The sequence below is a fragment of the Peromyscus californicus genome, unplaced genomic scaffold (genome assembly GCF_007827085.1).
Source record: "Peromyscus californicus insignis strain IS unplaced genomic scaffold, ASM782708v3 Scaffold_19__1_contigs__length_69161282, whole genome shotgun sequence".
Lineage (NCBI taxonomy): Eukaryota > Metazoa > Chordata > Mammalia > Rodentia > Cricetidae > Peromyscus > Peromyscus californicus.
In genome coordinates this window covers 8,534,761-8,554,267 of record NW_026294491.1, presented here as the reverse complement: position 1 = coordinate 8,554,267, position 19,507 = coordinate 8,534,761, and the positions used below count along the sequence as shown (strand labels likewise).

The following is a 19,507-nucleotide window of genomic DNA, read 5'->3' as shown; positions in this document are numbered from 1 at the left end:
GATCTGCAAAACAAGTTCCAGGGTAGTCTGGGCTGTTACACACAGAAACCCTGTCTTGAAAAGAAAAAACTAACTAAATAAATAAATAAATAAACTGTAAATAAACACACACACACACACACACACACACACACACACACACACACACACATACACCACATCAAATTAACCAGACTCGTTCTTTTTTAATCATGGTTTTATTCCTTTTGTTTTGTGGCCATGCTTGTGTTGGGGGGGGCACACATGCCCAGTGCACATGTGGAGGTCAGAGGACGATTTGAAGGGGTCCAGTCTCTCTTCCCACCATGGAGGTTGGTGGGGTTGGGTGGGTGGAGCTCAGGTCAACAAGCTTGGGGTCAGCTCCTTTACCCGCTGAGCCATCTTGCAGCTGCCCAACACTAATTCCAGTCCTCGGGGTTCATCACAGGTTTGACTGAGCTTTTCGTGGGACACACAGAAGAAGCTGCTTCCAGCTTTGTCCTGTGCCGGGCAAGGCTCACTGTGGGAATATATATCCACAGGGAACTTCCCAGAGACAGAGCCCCAGGCTGAACTCATTCTAAATTCTCAGACCTGCTGCAAAGTTCCTGGTGGAAATGCCTTTCTCTTCATCCTGGTTGCGAGGCAGTTGAGTACTTTTTTTTTTGCTTGTTTGTTTGTTTGTTTTTTCAGACAGGATGGTGTCTAGGCTGGCTTAGAACTCACCATCTAACTCAGGGAATGACTCGGGTCTTCTGGTATGCTTATGGCTTTGAAATTCATAGTCAAGTCTGCAGTGAGCCACCTCAGGAGGATACACAAATGACTGGAATATATTACGCGAATAGGCAATGTCACCTCCCTTAGTTCCAACAGTCAGACACTTTTTTGGACCCATCTCTGGCCCCTCTGCTCACTTAACTTCTCTGTGAACTGGTCTTTCAGCCTCTGACTCTTGAGTGCTGGGATTGGCTCTCCCCGTCAAGCCCCATATGTGTGTACAGGGGATTGAACACAGGACTTCTTATGGGTCAGGCCAGCCAAGCCAAGTCCTCTCCCCAATTTCTTTTTTATTTTCTTTCTCTTGTAGTCCAGGGTGGCCTAGGACTACTCTGTAGCCGAGGATTACCTCAGACTTCTGATCCTCCTGTCTCCATCTCTCAAGTACTGAAATTAAGGTATGTGCCACCATGGCTGGTTTATTCCGTGCCAGGGATCAAACCTAGGAGTTGGCGAGTGCTGGGTGAGAACTCTGCCCAATGAACTGCATCCTACCTCTCCGTCTGTGCTTCTGTCACTGGGTTTCAGCATCTCTTCTCTGAGCACTTCAAGAAGAGGGTCTAGAAACCGTCCTTCCTGCCAACGATTCACAGCCACCTACATAGCAGTGCTGGTGCCCCTCGGGATGTGGGAGGAATCACTGGTAAAGTCACCAGGTCCTGGAGCCATTTGTAACTTGGTGACAATCCTGGCCTCCTAGCCCTCAACACCCCAGCCAAGCTCAATGTCTGCCAGGTGGGCACAGTGCGGATTGAGTTCACTCACACGCAAGCACAATAAGGGTGTGTTGTCTGTAGAGAACTACAAAACTATTACTTTTTAGAGATGTCAGCTCTAACCCATTGGGAACACCATTCTCCTGAGTTCGGCCCTGTACCCCACCACCTTGCCCAGCAAGCCAGCTGACTCAAGTCATGCCAATATCCCCCTAAGAGTAAGAAGACACAAGAACAAGGAGTTTCCTTCAAATTGGTTCTTTGGCGCTACTCCAAAAAATATTAGGGAACCATCCAGAGAAACCCCAAACCATAAACAAAATTTAAGCATGGCAGTTCCTCATGCAATTAAATATAGACCCATCTGATTTAGCAATTTCACTTCCGTTCCCCCAAAGAACTGAAAGCAGGAACTTGAAGAAGCATCTGGATGGCATGTGTTTACGGTGCTGCTGGTCAGTGGAGTCACACAAAACCAGAAGCGCTGAGGAGTCATCCACAGGTGAGAACAGATACTACCTGCTCCTGAAAGAGAGAGAAATTCTGACGAGACAGGCCTGAGCCTTGGGTGAAAGACGCTGCAAATTCACGAGAAGTCCGTAGAAGCCAGTATGGCTGTCATGGCTGTCGTCCCAGTACTGGTGAGATGACAGGAGTATCAGAAATTCAAGATCACTCCTCATCTACACAGCGAGTTGGAGGCCCAGCCTAGAGTGCAGGAGACCTTGTTTCAGAAAACAAACAAGAGTCTTCAGGGCCAAATTGGTAGAGACAGAAAGCAGAAAGGTAGGTACGAGGACCAGAGAGGGCACCCAAGAGATTGTTGTTTAGTGGGGACTAAACTTTAGTGTGGACAGATGGGAAGTTGATGGCAGTGACCACTGTCCAATATTGAGCATGCTCAGAGACACCACTAAGAAATCATTAAAACGATAAATTGTGTGTGCTTGTGTGGTGCAAACACGTACGTGGAGGACAGAGGTCAACTCTGGTGGCTTCCTCAATCACTTGTAACCTTATTTTTAGAGAGGATCTCTCATTGAACCTAGAGCTTGCCGAATGGGCTAGGCTGCCTGGCCTGTGAGCTTGTGTGGCAAGTGCATTAATCACCAAATCTCACCAGCCTTAAAATGGTAATATATAGAGACAAGAGTGAACCAGGGTCAGAGTGGAGGCCTTCTGGCTGCAGACTGTGCCTGGGGGCCATCTCTTCGGCTACTTGTGTACCCTCTGCTGGACTCCAGCCAGACAAGGACTAAGAAGTGTTCCAGCCTGGCCGCTTGGCTCTAAGTGGCCCACGGTGGTCCCAGTCATGTGCTGCCAGGATGAACCTTCCTTCTGGACCTTTCCATGACACAGTCTTAACAGAAGCTTCATACTGAGTCATTCTTGATTTACTCATGAGCTTAACTCCAAGGTCACTGGGCTTACTCTATAGCAGGAAGCCCTAAGAATTGGGATGATTCCTGCCAAGTGTCGGGCCGGCTGCAGGAGAGCCTGGCTGAACTGGGGAATGGCCTTCCATGTAGAATATCAGTACCTCTGACAGTCCCTAGAGAGGCCATCGACCAGGCTTCCTTCATTGCCCAGGACCCCACCTGCAGGTAGAGATTTACACAACGGAGCATTACTCAGCTGTTACAAAATGGCATCGTGAAATTTGCAGGCAAGTGAATAGAACAAGAAAAACCATCCTGACTGAGGTAACCCAGACCCAGAAAGACAAATTTGATACATATTCGCTTGTATGTGGGTATTAGCTGCGAAGAGATTCAACTCATCCCCACCCTGGGCCTTATGTGCTGTGAGCTCACAGGACCTGCAGCTCACTCAGATCCAAGTACCTGCTGTGGAGGGTAAAACATACTGAGTAAGCACCGAGATGCCTACAGTACTCCTCCCTGAGGCTGGGATCAATGCCCTCCACTGCCCAGCCTCTCCTCCCTGTCCTGCTTTGGGCAGGACCTGATCTTCTGGTATATTCTGATGGCCAGGTAATAGACCAGCTGGCTGGGCACAGTACATTGGCCATGACAGTGCAGTAGCACTCTGATAGATTTGGGGGTGACAAACTGGGTCCCCATGGCAGGATGTCACAGTTAGCACAAGCAGATGACTGCCTGTCCATTGCCACTCCCCCCAGCAAGGCAGAGTTGACATGAGGCAGAGAAGTTTTGCTCTGCTGTGCTCAGAGCCAGCTGCCAGTTTCAGTGGTGGTTTGTGCCCTTCCCTTTTCTGAGGATGGGGACATTTGCATTCCTGGGTACAGCCTGTTCAGTTTCTGCTCCCTCCTGGGCCTCCAGCTGCATCAGCTTCCACCCTACACGAGAGAAAACCAGTTTCAATGGGTGGGGTACTGGTCCCTCCTGGCAGCCTTTGGAGCCCTGGGGAAAACCCCAGCTGGAAGAGCATTAGAATCCGTCAGTTAACCCTGCCAGGTGCTAGGGCCTATTGTCCTTAGAAAGGAGGCAGCGGATGGGTCCCTAAGGTCACATCTGGGACACACACAGCCCTGCCCTCCCACTGTGTGCTACCAAGTGCTTTGTGGGGCAGATACTGCAGCTTCCTGCCCAGCTGCCCAGCCCAAGCTCACTGGGAAGCAGGCACCCTTGTAGCGGAGACTCTCTATTTCACCCACCTAGGCATGGATACCTCTTAGGGAGCTTTGATATCCAGGAGTGTACCTTCATAGAGATGGACTTCGAGGGGATGCTGGGCTCTGGAGCAGGTCACCGCCAAAGAAGAGCAAGCATGTGATATTGGGTGGCCCAGGATAAGGTTTGGGCTTGAAAGATTTCTGGAAAACCAGGCTATTACCATGGAAAACCTATCAGCATGGATGACGTTGTATCAACCTCATGAATTCACAGCAGGGCTGATGGGAAGAAGTGAGGGGTATCTCTGGGCTTTACTGTAGGGTGCCCTGGGGTGGGCTTGCTTTTTTCTTTTATGCCCATTCATCCATCAAGCACCCCTGACTCCCAAGGTCAATGAGAATGCATTCAGGCCTGTCCAACCTCCCTTATCAGCAGCTCAGCCTTCCATGGGGCAGGTGTAGTTGTCTCAGGTGACCATTTCCACACACCAGCTGTGGTCCAGGTCGGTCTGGATGGAGGCAGCCAACTCCAGGATACAGCTAGAGGGAAGTCACATCATTTTCTAGATTTGAAATGAGTTGGGGAGATAAGGCTACCCCACCCAACCGTGGTGTCTGTGAGGAGATGGCCCCTCTCCTACAAGCTCAGCTCTCCATCCCAGCTGAGGACAGATGGTGCCACCTCCATTACCTGGAGTGACACTATGCGTCTCAAGAAGTTCTTGGGTCTCAAAAATCAGCAAGGAGTGGATCTCGCTTGTGGAAGGAGGGGACAGCAGACTGAGAGGTGCCAAGAGCCAGGAGTCCCAGAGCTACCTCACGGGCCTTCCTTCCCCCTCTTGTGAAGGTAGAAAGTGACTCTGGGGGATGGGGAGAAGGAAGAGAGAGATGGGGGAGGAACCACTGGTTGCTATGGCAGTGGTCCTTGGTTGCTGAACCCAGAAGGTGAAGACACAGGGCATCTTTGGACAGGAGGAAGGGGGTAAGTGAAGACAGCTATGGAGAAGGGCATGAGCCCGCCCCAGGCCACCCACCACAGATGGGTGGACCCTATGGGTTAGGATCTCTGAAGCAGTAGGAGTCCTTCAAGGCAGGCAGAGCCAAAACTTGACAGCATCCTAGGGCCACGTAAGACCTGTTTCACCTCATCCACCTCATGAGAGGAGCCAAGAGCTGGGAGTCCCAGAATTACTCCATGGGCATTCCTTCCGTCTCTTGTGAATATAGAGAGTGACTGTGTATGTAAGTGTCTCCTGTGACACCCCACCCCTCCATACATACATACCTGTTCAATCTCCGGAGGGTCACTCCATCCAGCTGTCACCCCCAGGGGCCTTCCCGGCCCCACCTGTCCCTTATTGCCACCCTTTCCCAGACTCAATGCAGCAGCTAACCTGAGCTCTGTGAGGTCCCTGCAGGAGCCCAGGGCCAGGCACATGGAGGCCTCCTGCCACCAAGTTGATCGGATAGAGGGTGTCCTGTTTTCTGTTGCTGTCATAAAAAACACCCTGACAAGCCCAGCGTGGTGGCACACTCCTTTAATCCCAGCACTCGGGAGGCAGAGGCAGGCCGATCTCTTTCTTGTCAGTTCGAGTCCAGCCTGGTTTACAAAGCGAGCTTCAGGACAGGCAAGGCTGTTACACAGAGAAACCCTGTCTCGAAAAAACAAAAAAACAAACAAAACCCACCCCAGCAAAAGCGATTTAGTGGGGGAAGGGTTTGCTTTAGCTCACAGTTCCAGGCTACGGTCCATCACAGCAGGAAGTCAAGATGGTGGGGGGGGGTGGGGTGGGGACTTGAAGCAGCTGGTCTCATCCATGGTCAAGAGCAGAGAATGCATGCTTGCATGCCTGCACTCGGCTCACTTTCTCCTGTTTTGTATAGTCCATGACCCAAACCCAGAGAATAGTGTCACCCACTTTTAAGCTCAATTAACATCATCAAGACAGTTGCCCGCAGATGTGCCCACAGGTCAACCTACCTGATCTGGACAATCCTCCACTGAGACTCTCTTCCCAAGTTATTCTAGATGGCATCGCATTTGCAGTAAAGACTAACCGCCGCAGGTGGATGATTGGATGAGTGAGAGCGTGCATCAGCTTCAGCATAAACACTGGCTGGCCACCACAAGAACTCCCACCAATCCCCACAGGAGTTGCAGGGAAACTGGATCTAAGAGTGTCCTCAGAAGTGTGGCAGACATTTCAGAAGCAAGCAGCCATTGACCTTCCCCAGGACGGACCCACCTACCCCCCAACTCAGAAAGTGGGGAGCTGTCAGCTCTGCCCTGGGTGAGAGGGGTCCCAAGACCACCCACAGCCTCACTCGAGGACTGTGCCCACAGAGGGCGTGGACCAGAGCCAGCCAGCTAGACCCACAAGATGACCACAAAGCAGCTGCCACTGATAGCTGTGGCAACTGGTGGCCGGCAGTACAAATGGCTCTGGGGATGACAGAAGGAAGTGGCTTCAGGCTCGGCCTTGTACAGGGCTCTTCTGGAAGGGGGGTAGCGTGACATCCTAGATGTCCCTCGAGAGAACACAGTGGGGACTGGGATCACACACCTGCTAAAGCCTCCCATTTGCATCTGCCTGGAATTGCTGGACAACCTAGGGACACAGGCAACAAGACAGAGAGGAGAGGGCCTGATGTCCTCAGCTCTTGGGAGACAAGTGCCTCACAATTGGCTGCAAGGCCCTGGCAGGCAAGGCCATGTGATGGCCCCTGCAAGCGCTGCAGGGCAGGCTGCCTCTGGGGGCCCTGGGATGGCTTGGTTTGTGATTTTTCCAGAGTTGGGGCTTCTGCTAATTCTAGCTTTCCTCCATGTCTGCCTGTACTTAGATGTCCACTCCAGCGATGCTCACGGCTGCCTAACAGATCCAGCAGCGGGATATCACAGCGTCTTCTGAACACTGAAAGCTCTCCATTCCATTTCTTATCTTTCCTCCCTCTTCCAGAAGACTCCCGCAAAAATGTGATCTTATCAAAGCGGTTCTTATTGACTTTCTCCGAATCTGACTCTTCACCTGCTGAAAAGCCAGCCTCCCCTCCCTGTGTCCATACAGGGCTCTGAGGGAGTCTGCCAGGGGGCCTCAGCCACACTCTCCCTCTGCCTTTTATCCCTTGCTCCGTGGGCAGGCCTCTTGGGTCTACACCCCGACTGGCCAGCTGACAGCCGTCTCCCCAACCTTGGTCCAAGGCTTCTGCCTCTTCCTGTTCCTGTCTCAGACACCCAGTTACAAACTGGGAGCACTCCTGAGACTCCTGACTTCCACTGCCTCACATTTTAAGCCACTGATCAGGTAAGTCCCCTGCTGGGCTCTGCAGTGGCTCCAGGTTGGATCGATGGCTGAGATCATATCCTGAGGTTCTGTTTCAAAACCCACACTGTGGTGGTTTGAAAGAGAATGGCTTCCAAAGGGAGTGGCACTATTAGGAGGTGTGGCCTTGTTGGAGTGGGTGTGGCCTTGTTGGAGTGGGTGTGGCCTTGCTGGAGGAAGTGTGTCACTGTCGGGGTGGGCTTTGAGTTCTCCTATGCTCAAGCTACTCACAGTGTGACAGTCTACTTCCTGCTGCCTGCAGATCAAGATGCAGCAGCTCCTTCTCCAGCACCTACCTGCAGGCTGCCATGCTCCCCACCATGATAATAATGGACTAAACCTCTGAAACTGTAAGCTTCCACCTCCATTAAAAGGTGTTCCTTTATTAGAGTTGCCGTAGTCATGGTGTCTCTTCACAACAACAGAAACCCTCACTAAGACACACACCATGTGCATTTGACCCAGCTCCAGCCATGTCGTGAAACAGCTGAGCAGACCCCAGGGGCTGTGGGCCATGAAGCATTTCGTTATCTGAGCTGCTCCAAGTGTGCCTGGGCTAAGTCGGTCTGGAAAATGCTAGTATCGACCAACCTAAAGGGGCTAATACCGGGCAGTCTGACAATTCTCACAGGAGACCTACTCACCCCCAAACAAGGTGGAACCTCATCTACACAGCCCCTGTCTAGACTTGACACCCTGGAGCTGCCTGGAGAGTTCAGAGGGACATGGTAGCAGGGGTCCTGGGATTTCCCCATCCACAGGGTAGGATTAGAACCAGAGTAAACACCAAGTGTGCAGTGTTGGGGGAGCAGCAGAGCTCCGGGCACACATGCCACATGCACAAGTTATACACGTACCCTACCCACTCCCAAACATACCACGGGCCCACTTTGACAAACGCTGTCAGGGACATGGCACAGACCAGACATAGACTCGCATATATGTTACACACACCACACATACTTAAACACACGCATATGTGTTCACATATTCACACAAATTTATACATACCCTACACATTTATTCACACATGCATTACACTCAACAAATCACCTCTTATACACATACACACTAATACACACACACTCATATACACCATATAAACACAACATTATACACATACACACACACACACACACACACACACACACACACACACACACACACACACACACCCGTGCTGGGAAGAGCCAATCAAGTCACTGCCTGGAGTAGGCAGTGGATTGATTATCATGGGCTATGGCTGGCAGCTCTAGATTGCTATAAGCACAAGATGGGTCGGACATGCCAGGCACAGGATAGACATACCGGCCAAGCCCCTCTCCAGGCCCTGTCACAGGTGGGGCTTCTGGTGGCAAGGGAGTGGGCCCTCACAGCTGGCCTGAAAGGGAAGCAGTGTGATGTCCAGGACTATTCACGGCCACTGAGCCAGGGGAGCAGCTCCGCAGCCACACGGCATTCTTCCTGCTGGACCTGTCTGTGACCTCCTGATCAGCACCTTCCTTGCCCTCGGGGGCCAGGTGCAGAACTCAACAGACACAGCCAAAGCCCTGGGCAGTAGAGGCTCCGCATCAGTACGTCTGTGAGTGCTTGGAGATTCGGGGTAGCCGGCCTCTAGGAGAGCAAGAAATAGAAGGCCTTTTCAATGAGACCAGCCCAACCACCCCAGGACACTCCAGGAAGCCCAAGTCAGAGCCCAGTGTCCTTGCCCAGGCGGGCCCAAGGAAACCCTTGGAAACAACCAGAGGGAGGGGCTGTGGTTCATCTGTGTTCATCAGAAGAGAAATTGAGGCATAGGGCAACAGAGACACAGATCCGAAGCCTTTCCATCGGCCAATGTCCCAGGTGCCCCTTCCTAACTCTGAGACAGTTGAGGCCCTCATCAGCATATGTCCCCTTGGCCTGGGGCCCTCTGCACCACACCTCAGCTCAAGGGAAAACTAGAGACCTGCTCCCTGAGCCTCAGAAGGGCCGAGGGCTGCTCTCAAGCACCTGGCTGTGGAATTAGCCATGTCACTAGCTCCATGGGAGCTCAGAGGCCGTGGAAGAGAAGAGCAGAGCTTGCGGTGTGCTCACCTTGCTGCAAATGAGTTTGCCTGGCCAGTTCCTGGGTCCAGAGGACAAAGGATGGGGGAGGAGCGTGGGGTCCCAGGCCCAGGGGCCTAGCAGCCCAGTGAGCCCGAAGGAGAGTGACAAGTTGGTGTTTGTCACACAGTATTGTGATGCAAGAGCTAAGTGGCAGCCGCGTTTGGCTTTATTGTGGGTTACCCACTAGTCCCCCTGAAACACACACACCATGGACCCACCTCCACCACACACACCATAGACCCGTCCTTACCAACCATGTGCACTGGAAGCTTCCAGCAGACCTAACAACCATCAACTTGCTTATTCCAAATGGTAGTGTCTCAGGCCAAAAGCATCATGTATTATAAGAAGAAAGGTTCTGAGGGGGGCTGGAGGTAAGGGGGACAGGGATGGGCATAGTCCTGTAAGTCCTATGGTTTCTTTGCTCCGAGAAACATCCTGTTCACTTCTTTAGGGAACCAAGCTATTCTATGAGCCAGGTGTCTGCCCTGATGAGATCAGGCACCTTCTACATCTCCACAGCGTCTGCAAACCTCACTGACACTTCGACTCTGAGATGATGTCAGGGCTAGAAACCAAGGGGCTGGTGATGAACTTCCTGGAAGCAGCTCTCCTCTCTCTCTAGCCACCCCCACCCCCACCCCAGGTCCCAGACCCAAAGGAGGGTCTGTACAACCAGCCGGACCAGGCATCTCGCTCGCCGGTGTCTGCCAGGAGATGGTTGCCAGGCTAAAATAAGCAGCATTGTTCAGCCGACACAGCTTTGACGTCTCTGCCGGCTGGCTTGTTTCAGACGACAAGTCCACACAGGCATTGCTCCTCACTCAGGCCCCAGGCACACACCCACATTCAGTGGGGCTTGTGCACCCTCAGGCAGTCACGTAGGGAGACGCTGCTGAGCTGGCCTGTGAAGGAGCTGGGCCTGGGAAGTCCAGGGCCAGATCCCAAGGGGCCCTCAGGAATGCTCCCCCTGCGGAGCAGTGCCGGGGACAGCTTCCTGTGGGATTCATACCGCCGCCTCCCTTTCGGGGGCAGACAGGCCTCTGAGCCAGAATGTGGAGAACGAGGGTGGTTTCCATGTAGAAATAATGTGTGGGAGGGTACAAGCGATGCTGGATACGTGCAAAGGCTCAGGAGACCTAGCCAGAAGGTTGTCCTGGGGCCATGTGCAGAGCTACTTGCTCCTTTGGGCAAAGCCCCCTCCAGAAGGGCTCACACACAGTCTCCCATGTCCTCCTGAAGGCCAGCTCTTCTGTTCTTATCCTTATTGCTTATAGCATCCTGGAGACCCTGCAGCCAGGATGCTCTGGTTCCACTACTTCTGAGAGGCATCAAGAGGACAGGAAGGACAGTGTACACTAGATTAGCCACAGGTGGACCGTAAGTATCCCCAGAGTGTCTGTGCAAATCTGTTTTCTACCCTAGCAGGAAGGAGGAAGGGGGGCAGTGACATGTTGAAACATGTCACTCCTGCCTGAGATGGCTTGGGAGCTTCAAAGAGCTGGACCAGATTCAGTGGGTTCAGAACGATGTCCACAGGTGAAGGACCAAACTGGTCAACAGAATGTGGAGAGCAAAGAAAACAGTCAGGAGAGGACTGTGACAGCCGCCCAAGAACACGAGACCAGTGTGGCTACAGAGGACCAGGTTTCATCCACGGGCACCTTATTACAAAGATGCATCTGAGGTTGGGCCTCAGTCTGCATCCCTGCTAGCCTGAGTGACTGCTGGAGGTCAACGTCTCCTAAGGATCATTTGCATGTGACATAAAAGAAGGAAGGGCTCAGGTATATCGATCACTGCCCATCCCCGACGTCTGTCACTCAAGCACTTTGGAAGGCCCTTCTTCTTCCATGAGACTAACACACACATACACACACACACACACACACACACACACACATCCAAATGCCCTGCCAGGATGAACTTTATCAGACTCTTGGCCAAGGGGACCAGATTGTCTCATCTGTCCTGTCTGGAGCACATGGGACTTCCCTGCATCTGGAAAAGACAAGATCAGAGTTACCATTATGGAGGAACTATTGCCCTGCTCCTCACAACTTTTTTTTTTCCTGCACAAGACCTAGCCAGTCAATAGTCCAGCATGGAGAAGAAACCATGCTGGGTTACGTGCTCTCACCTGTAGCTGAGGAGCTGTTGACCACCATTGATGGCTGCTGGGGAAGGGAGAGTCATGGTTCTTCAAAAGTGTGGCCGCTGGTAGGTCAACCACTGTCCAGTGGATGGTCTCACATTCATTCTTATAGGTGCAGCACTAATTGAATTAGGTGGGTGTCTTCATGGATGTGGAGTTTCTATTGCTGTGACAAAATACCATAACCAAAAAGCAAGTTGGGAAGGAAAGGGCTCACTTCAGCTAAACTTCCTGTTCATCATCAAAGGAAGTCAGGACAGGAGCTCAAACAGGCAGGAACCAGGAGGCAGGAACTGATGCAGAGGCCATGGAGGAGTGCTGCTTACTGGCGTGCTCAGCCTGCTTTCTTAGAGAATGGAGGACCACCAGCCCAGGGATGGCATCACCCACAATGAGCTGGGCCCTCCCCGACCAATCACTGAGAAAATGCCCTACAGCTGGATCTTATGGAGGCATTTTCTCAGTTGAGGTTTCCTCTTCTCTGATGACTCTAGCTTGCGTCAGGTTGACATAAGCCTAGCTGGGGCAGGGGGTTAGAAAAGAAAAGAGAACAAGAGAAAGAAAGTGGTGGTTGTGGAGCAGGCCTGGAGGGGTGGAGTTAGGGATGGACATGATCGAAATATGTTGTATGCATGTGTGAAATTCCCAAAGAATTAATAAAAAACATATTTTAATTGTTCTTTTTAAAATCGATTTTTAAAAAGCAGAGTAGGTGGGAGGAAGAGAGAGACTGCCCGTGAATTTCAGGCAGTAGGCACCCGGATGTCCTAGGGTACCAGTCATGAAGTAGGAGAGGTACAGTGAGACATGCTGTTGAGACCCTGTGACATTGTCCCAAGTCAGGCTGCGACTGCCTACTCCCCTGTTGCAGTTACATGAAAAAAAAAAAAATGGAAACTTGCACTGTACATGGTTAGTTTAATTTTGCTTTCTTTCTTCCATTTTTTTTTTCCCTCACAGAGTAGGGGTTGGGACTCAGGGGTCTCACTTAAGCGCTGTATCACTGAGCCACAACCCAGCACCATATATGTTGAGGTGGTGTGTGTGTGTGTGTGTGTGTGTGTGTGTGTGTGTGTGTGTGTGTGTGTGATGTGATGTGTGTGCATGCTCACACATGCACACGAAATAGTGTGTTGCATGCATGTGAATGTGCAGAGACCCATGCATGTGCATGTAGAGGCCAAGGCAAGAAGTCAGGCATGTTCCTCTATCACTCCACACCTTATTGTCTTGAGCCAGGATTTCTCACCAAACTAGCAGCTCACCACTTTGGCTAAGCATTCTGGTTAATGTGCTGTCGGGATCTGCCTGTCCCCACCCTCTCTGAGTGGTGGAGTCACAGGCATACACAACCAAGCCCAAATTCTTTTTATTTTCTTTCTTTCTTTTTGGGGGGGTGTTGTAATTTATTTTTTGGTTTTTATATCCTGACTAAAGTTTCCCTTCCCTCCTCTCCTTCTAACTCCCCCCCCCCACGCTGTCCACTCCTCTTCCTCTGTTTCTTCAGATCCTGGCCTCCCATGGATATCAGCCAACCATGGCCTATCAAGTTACAGTGAGACTAAGCACCTCCTCTTCTATTAAGGCTGGATGAGGCAATCAGTAGGCGCAATGGGTCCCAAGAGCAGGCAACAGAATCAGAGACAGCCCCTGCTCCCACTGTTAGGAGTCTCACAAGAAGACGAAGTTACACAATTATAACATCCATGCAGAGGGCCTAGGACAGTCCCGTGCAGGCTCCTTGGTTGTTAGTTCAATTTCTGTGAGCCCCTATGAGCCCAGGTTAGCTGTTTCTGTGAGTTTTCTTATAGACGCTTGATTTTTGATAAAGAAGCCAAAATTATACAATGGGGGGGAAAGCCATCTTCAACAAATGTTGCTGCTCTAGCTGGGTGTTGGCATGTGGAAAAATGTAAATAGATCCATATCTATCACCCTGCACAAAACTCAAGTCCAAGTGGATCAAAGACTTCAACATAAATCCAGATACACTGAACTTGATAGAACAGACGGTGGGAAGTAGCCTTGAATGCATTGGCACAGGAGACCACTTCCTCAACAGAGCACCAATGATGCAGGCACTAAGATCCACAATTAATGAATGGGACCTCATGAAACTGAGACACCTCCGTAAGGCCAGCCTCACTTCTTATGCGGGTGATGGGGATCTGAACTGGGTCCTCATGCTCCCGGAGCAAGTACTTCTACCCACTGAGCGGTTGTGGGATATCTTTCTGTATGCTGTGAATGTATGTTGCTACCATTGGTTGATAAAGAACTGCTATGGCCTGTGGCAAGGCAGAACAGAGCCAGGTGAGGAATCCAAGGAGAAAGACAAGGAGAAGAAAGGCAGAGCAACATGATGCCAGCAGATCAGAAACGCCACGGCCATGTGGCAAAATATAGATTAATAGAATAGGTAATTTAAAATGTAATAGATAGCTAGCAATAAGCCTGAGCCATAGACCAAACAGTTTGTAATTAGTAGTAAGCCTCTGAGTGATTATTTTATAAAAAAATAGCTCCGGCCCAGGTGGGACTAAGAAACTTCAGTCCACACTGAGGCACCTCTCCAGACCCTTTCCCCTTTTTCTTTTTTAAAGGAGCTTTTTCTGGACTGTTAACGCCATGACCTGAATATCTCCTCTCTTGTCCCTAGAAGCCAGCCTCCAGGGACCCTGGCCTCTACTGATGGGTCTGCTTCTACTGGCTGGCCTTGCTTTGATGGGCCAGGGGTTGACTAGCCGATTGTCCACATCCTGGTTAGGGTTTCTGTTGCTGTGATAAACACCATGACCAAGAGCAACTTGGTGAGGAAAGGGTTTACTTCAGCTTGCAACTCTCAGGTCACACTCCATCTGTGAGGGAAGTCAGAGCAGGAACCCAAACAGGAACCTGGAGGCAGGAACAGAAGCAGAGACCATGAAGGGGTGCTGCTTACTGGCTTGCTCCTTGTGGCTTGCTCAGCCTGGTTTCTGTTTGTTTTGTTTTGTTTTTCAGAGCTGAGGACCGAACCCAGGGCCTTGTGCTTGCTTGGCAAGCGCTCTATCTCTGAGCTAAAATCCCCACCCCTGGCATGTTTTCTTATATAACCTAGGACCACCTGCCCAGGGACGGCACTCCCAGTGGGCTCGGCCCTGCCACATCAATCATTAACCAAGGCGAAACCTCTCAGACTTGCCAACAGGCCAAGATTATGGAGGCATTCCCTCTCCCGTGTGTCTAGGTTTGTGTTGACAAAAACAACCGTGTAAGGTATGTGAGCCCAGTGTCTACAGACACAGCTTCCTACAAAGCCATCACCACCCAAGTGTAGGCGACAGAAAGTGCCTCTTACGGGCTTCACTAGCAACGCCCCCCAGCGAGGGTCCCTTGATGAAGACATTTTAAACACAGTAACAAATGATAATAACCGAGTGTCATGGTGTCCTGCAGAGCCCATCCTGGAGAGGGGGCGTGGCATCTCTGAGGTGGGGACATCAGCCAGTCCAGCTACATTCTCAGCCTCGGAGCAGGGCCAGGTGCAGGGGTGACCATGGAAAGAGGCTTCATCTGCCAGGACACTGGCTTGGCCCAGGGACTCCATGGGGCTGTTTTTTTTTAAGGGGGGTGGGATTCAGCTCATAAATTTACTTAGTTCTTCCTGTATCTCCAAATCTGAAATCATTATAGCAATGCATGCATGCATCCATCCCAACACACACATATACAGATGCACATATACACATATATACACACACATACACACACATATAATATATATGCATATACATGCTACGCATATATATACACATATGTACATACACATATATACACGCATATACACAAATATGTACATACATATATAGACATATACACATATACATAGGGCACACACATACATATACACACATATACGTATATACACACATATATACACATACACACACACACACACACACACACAGCAACAGGCCTGAGCAGAGACAGTGGCTTCAGGACTCAGGCTACTTGAGCTTTGTCAACCAGGTTTAGCTTAGAGCTGAGATCGGGGAAGGAACGAGGTGCTGCCCCCAAACGCATGCTTGGCAACGTGGAGTCTCACACCATGTGACGACAAGACAGGACCTGCCTCCTCAGCACGCAGTCTAGCGACCCCAGCTACTGCCCAAGAGCTGCAGTCAGACATGCTGATCTCACTGGTGCTGCCAGTCTGGTCCCATAGAGGCTAAGCTGGGTTTGAGAGCATTCTTATGGGGCAATGGGGTACCCAAGTGTATGTGCACGTGTGTATAGAGTGTGTGTTGGGGTAGATACATACATCAGAGTGTGTGCATATGTGCCTCTGTGTGTGTATGTGCACATATGTGTGTGTTGGGGTAGATGCTATGTCACAGTGTGTGTGTGTGTGTGTGTGTGTGTGTGTGTGCATGAGTGTATGTTCAGATGGATATATGCATTACAGTGTGTATGTGTATGAGCATGTGTTAGAGTAGATGCACACACCACAATTTGTGCGTGCGTATGTGCGTGTGTGTGTGTGTGTGTGTGTGTGTGTGTGTGTGTGTGTGTGTGTTGGGGCAGATGCATAGCATGTGTCTGTGTGTGTCTCCACGCCTGTAAGCCTCTCCTCAGAAGGAGAGCCTCCTGATGTGCAGACTGGCCCTCTTGCTGCAGGGCTGTGGACTTGCACACTTACCCTGGGGCTTCCAAATCCCTCCGACACAGCGACCTGGTCCCCAAAGACAAGGCTGGAACTGCAACCGGTCAAACACTGGCCACACTGTCTCTCCCTCTGGCGTGTCTTGTCCTTCCATGGGGAATTCCCATCCTCAACATCCTCCTCTGACCCCCACTCAACACAGTGCACAGTGGGGAACCAGGCGTCCACCCCCGAGGATGAGTGACAGGGAAAGACACCCTGTGTGACCCTGATGGAGCCGCTTCTACCACTCCTGGCTCCGGGCCACCTGGAGCAGAGATGGGGGCTGGGAATCCACACTTAGGGCTGCCAGCCTGGAAGCGTAGCGGGTCCTTCAGCCGGGGTCTAGCACTGTTCCCCCAAGAGTGGCCTGCCACTTGAGAATCATGAAGCAGGAGCCCAGACCCTGCTGGTGCCCGAGAACCAGCCACCCCTCCCAGCGCTCTCGCTCTTGGAGCAGTCTGTTTGCAGAAGTCAAGTGGAGGCAGAGGTCTGGGAGCCCAAAGCCCCCAGTGTTTAGGATGGTTACATTGTTAACTTGACCAATCCCCTGGGTTATGGACCTCTGAGGTGCCTGTGGGGGGTTATCTTGACTGTCTTAACTGAGATGGGAAGCCTGTGGGGGGTTATCTTGACTGTCTTAACTGAGATGGGAAGCCTGTGGGGGGTTATCTTGACGGCCTTAACTGAGATGGGAAGCCTGTGGGGGGTTATCTTGACTGCCTTAACTGAGATGGGAAGCCTGTGGGGGGTTATCTTGACGGCCTTAACTGAGATGGGAAGCCTGTGGGGGGTTATCTTGACGGCCTTAACTGAGATGGGAAGCCTGTGGGGGGTTATCTTGACGGCCTTAACTGAGATGGGAAGCCTGTGGGGGGTTATCTTGACGGCCTTAACTGAGATGGGAAGCCTGTGGGGGGTTATCTTGACGGCCTTAACTGAGATGGGAAGCCTGTAGGGGGTTATCTTGACGGCCTTAACTGAGGTAGGAAGACTTCCCCCGACTGTGGGCCACACCATTTCCTTTCTGGGGTCAGCTGTGTAAATGAAGGAAGGGAGTTGGGCAGCATAGAGTTGCTTTCTGCCGCCTGACTGTGGACACAATATAACCAGCCGCTCTAACTGCCTTGATTTTCCCTGCCACAATGGACTTGACCTGCAGCTGCATTGAGGCCTTTCTCCCTTAAATCTCTTTTGTCAGAATATTTTATCAGAGTAACAAAAAAAAAAAAAAAAAAAAAAGACAGGACTAGAAGAAGGGCCAGAGCCCAGCTGCCCAAGGTGGCCTAGAGCCTTCGCTGTGCCAAACCACAGTGGCTGCCTGGTTAGCGTCTCACACTGTGGAGTAGCGGGATGAGTGTCTAGGACACAGGCTGACCTGCATCCGCTAGGGGATCTGTGTGGACTGACTGGTACAGCTTCACCACCGTCCATGAGGAAGAAGCATCCTACCTGTGTGGCAACATGAAAGGTGGTACAAGTCTGGAGCAGTCAGGAGGCTGAGGCAGGGAGATCGCAAGTTCTAGGACAGCCTCGGTCACAGAGGGACAGAGACAGAGACACGACAGAGAGAGTGCTGTGGCCACATGCCTGCATCTTCGGCAGCCCGGCCCTCATTGTAGTCGATCAGGAGAGCAAGCGTGAGTAGTAGGTGATGAACGCAGTCAGGCATTTCCCTACAGAAGACTCTCAGGGCTGCTCTCCGCTTTGGGATGGTGGTCTACAAAGCCACCCTGAACAGTTGCGTGCAGGCTCTGTGTGAACACAAGTCTTCATTTCTCTGGGACAAATGTCCAGAAGTGAACCCAGTTCGTCACATGGCAAGCGTACGTTTGGCTTTCTAAGAAAACACCAAGCTCCATGCAGGGTGACTGCACTATCGGATGGCAGCAGCTAGAATGGTCCGGCTTCTAGCGTCATCGCCACAGTGATAGTCCACACACAGGGAGATTTCCCTGCAGTACTGGTGGCTAATGGAGTGCCTGACTTGTGTCTCTGGGTCCGCCTGCTTGTGTCTTTTGCCTACGTCCTGAGTGCATTGTTTGGTTTTTTTTTTTTTTTGACTGTTGAGTTTTGAGAGCTCTCTGTGTACCGTAAGCACCCTGTCCTTTGCCGGATGTGTGGTTTGCAAACATTTTCTCCCGGTCTGCAGCACGACCTCTCAGCCCTTGCACAAGATGTTTCTCAGAGCACAGGCTTTCTCACTTTGACGCAGTCTAGTGAGTCTGTCTTTGCTCTCACAGCTCGTGCCTCTGGTATTACACCTGAGACCTCGTCCCCTGACCTTGGAGACTGCAGAGTTTCGATTTCCCTGCGTGTTTTGTAGTTTGGGATTTGCGGTTAATCTGTGACCCACGGTGAGTTCATTTCAGCAGCAGCTTTGAGGCTCAGGCCAAGGGCCGTTTTTCAGCCTCGGCTTTGCTCCAACAACACCTCCCCTTCTTCCAGTGAATCACTTTTGTCCTTTTGTCAGAAATCAGCTGGGCACAGGTCGGGGCCTCTGCTTCTCCAATAAGGCCACACTGTAGTGACGACTGTGCCTTTACCGTAAGCTGTGACGTAGAAAGCCTCTTGCTCCTGAGCCCTGTGGATGGAAATTCACACCTGTTCCCATGAGGGGAAACTCAGAACGTTCTGGTAGCTGGTGCCTCTTGAACAGCTGCCAGTTAGCGGGCACACTGATGCAGGGCCCGTGTGCAAGCGATGCCAGTCGAATGGTAAATGTGTTTCTTATTTTTACCCTGGAGAGACAGATTGCTGGAAGGAAGAGAGGAAAAGGGGTGTTTTGCATACACCAGCCGGTTGAAGCCAGGGCCCTGAGGCTGCTAGACTCCACTGGAGCTTTGTTCGACTTTGTCCTTGGCTCTGCGCCACCTGGCCTGGACCCCAGCCATTATTTACACGCCTTGGACAAGCAACAATGTAATGAGCACCAGGAGTCAAGTTTCCTGAGCTTTGGGGGATAGGGTCCACCTCTAAGGATCAAAGGCAGAGAGGGAGCCATCTTTAATGTGTTTGGGGTAACAAGGTAGCTCAGCAGCTTTTAGAAAGTTCAGAGGGATTAAATGTAGGTGCTGATGTCTGACTCCTGCTGAGTCACACGGCCTTGAAAACATGGATGAGATGGTCGTAGCTGCTGCTCTGAGCTAGGCAACCATCCACCATGGAGTCCCCACTCCCTACGGAGGTGAA

The 19,507-nt window shown here is 51.4% G+C and overlaps 1 long non-coding RNA gene across 3 annotated transcripts; it reads right to left on the bottom strand.

Annotated features, from left to right (window-relative positions):
- Positions 1–277: 277 nt before the first annotated feature.
- On the bottom strand, positions 278–10,052 carry LOC128114487 (uncharacterized). 3 transcript variants are annotated; one of them, XR_008219779.1, is made up of 4 exons: positions 9,730–10,052; positions 8,700–9,005; positions 4,160–6,680; positions 278–3,795 (listed from the first exon to the last, which is right to left on the bottom strand). It is a non-coding gene; the product is annotated as an uncharacterized LOC128114487 (long non-coding RNA). The 3 variants fall into 3 exon arrangements; XR_008219778.1 differs by having other exon boundaries at positions 278–4,611; positions 4,763–6,680; XR_008219777.1 differs by having other exon boundaries at positions 278–6,680.
- Between the last annotated feature and the right edge of the window lie 9,455 nt (positions 10,053–19,507).